The sequence below is a fragment of the Pteropus vampyrus genome, unplaced genomic scaffold (genome assembly GCF_000151845.1).
Source record: "Pteropus vampyrus isolate Shadow unplaced genomic scaffold, Pvam_2.0 Scaffold147, whole genome shotgun sequence".
Taxonomy (NCBI): Eukaryota; Metazoa; Chordata; class Mammalia; order Chiroptera; family Pteropodidae; genus Pteropus; species Pteropus vampyrus.
Window position 1 is genome coordinate 2,445,127 of NW_011888928.1, and position 2,039 is coordinate 2,447,165.

Genomic DNA, 2,039 nt, shown 5'->3' on the forward strand with positions numbered 1-2,039 from the left:
CTGCCAGCACCAGGCCTGCACCTCAGCCTGTGGGGCGGGAGGCCCTAGCTCTGCTTCTGACCATCGTACATACTTGCTCAGAACTCTCTATGCTTTGGGGCCTCAGTTTTCCCTTCCGGGAAGTGGGTGTGATGAATTGAAATCCCTTCAACTTCTACAGAGAAGTGACAAAATGTGTGGGTTAAGAGCACAGATCCTAGTCTCACACTCTTTCAGGAAATAACACTGGACAAATTCACCCTCTCTGGGCCTCAGTCCCTCATCCAGACAGTGGGCCTGGGATCCCGTCCACCTCTTAGGGCTGGAGTTTAGAGTGAACACAGCACTGTCCTCACCAAGCCCCCTCTTACTATGCAGACAATTGCTACCTTTATTGACAGCCAGACACTGGTGCTTTTGTTATTTTGCATTCCTTCCATTTTTTAATAGCAGAATCTCTCTCAGACAAAATACAATATATGGATAGCTCACAGAACTATACGTTTTGTAGTCATCAGTAGGGCTGCTAGGGGGACATGCTCCTCATTTCCAGAGGAGGAAATGAAGGCTCAGGGAAGTGAAGGGGCTTGCCCAGGACCCCACAACTGGCAGAGAGTGAAGTCCAGATTCTTGCCCCCATGCCACCTCAAGCTTCTTGGCACCAGGCAGAGTTTCCCAAGGCATGTCGGTGCTCTGGGAGCTCAGGAGGGGAAGAGGCAAAGGTGCTGGGAGCAGTCAGGGAAGGCTGGCTCGGGCCTTGGGGTGGAGAGGGCGTGCATTGTCCAGAGGGCTAGGCCTGAGGAAGGGTTTGGAGGATGGGCCATGCATGCGTTATTGGAGGAGCAGTGAAGGTGTGTGAGGCAGGCAGAGGCCTTTGGCTGCTGTAAGTGGCCAAGCACACATGAGAAGTCCTAGCAAAGGAAGATGTTGTGCCAAGGTGGCTGGCTTCTTGCTGGAGGCTTTTAGGCTCAGCCCTGCCCCTGGTAAGCAGCTGCACTGGCAGACACATGCCCCCTCCCTAGAGGCATCTGCCTCGCACCTCCCAAGACAGCCCCACCCCAGAACATAGACGCAGGCTGAGGCATCTCTCCATGCCACCCCTGAGGCTGCTCCTGTCTCTGGCCACACGCAGAGGGGGCCCAGCCCCCTGAAGGCCCGAGTCAAGCAGGCTGTTAGACATTATTTCCTTCAGAGCCGCTTGAGACTCTGACCTCTCCCCACCCCGCCAGCATCCACAGGTGTCAGATGAGAGCCCTCATCTGCGGCTTGCTTTCTCACCTCCTTCATGTCTCTGCTCAAATGTCACTTTCAGGGAGGCCTTCCCCGATCCTATTACTGATCGTGCAGGCCCCGCCCACTTACCATTCCGTACCCCCCTCCCCTGCGTCCTGTGTCTCCATAGAGATTTTCACCATGTGACCAACGACATATTTCACTCATTTATTTGCCTGTCTCTTGCTAGACCGTAGGCTCTGACAGCAGGGATTTGCCGTTTCCCCTGTGCCTGGGGGACAGTGTCAGTCACGGTGGAAGGAATGCATGCCACAGCTGTGGCGGAGATCGGGCACCCTCTCTCTGGGAGGCTGGCACCCCTTGCAGCAAGGCTGACTCCACCCCCCAGGGCTGTTCCCACTGGAGAGGCAGCTGCTGCCCGTTGTCACCCTCCAAGGCACAGGTACTTGCAGTGACCCTCCTCCTGGCAGTGGCCAGCTTCCCCAGGGCACTTCCCTCACACGTTCTGCTTTCTAGTAATTGTTCCGGTTTCACTCTTCGTGGCAGAAACTTGCCGCTAAGGCTCAGTCCACTGTCCTTTGATCAACACTCACAGTAGCCCTTGCAGGTTAGTCTGCACCTTGCTTCTGCAGCCAACACTCAGAAATAACAATGAAACAGTTGAGCATTTTTCTGTTCCGCTCCAAGCCCTGGCCCAGGTGAGTTTTATGAGATTTAACTCATCTGCCCTCACAATAACCCTCTGATGTGTGTGTCAGAGAATGTGATTAACAGGTCACACAGCAGATAAGTGTGGGACCCGGGATTCAAGTCTGAGTCCCAGGGGT

General features: G+C 54.7%; 1 protein-coding gene across 1 annotated transcript in view; it reads left to right on the forward strand.

Annotated features, from left to right (window-relative positions):
* ADA (adenosine deaminase) overlaps positions 1–2,039 on the forward strand; it is a 36,872-nt gene that overhangs the window by 25,286 nt on the left and 9,547 nt on the right. The gene's annotated exons all lie outside the window — the stretch shown is intronic.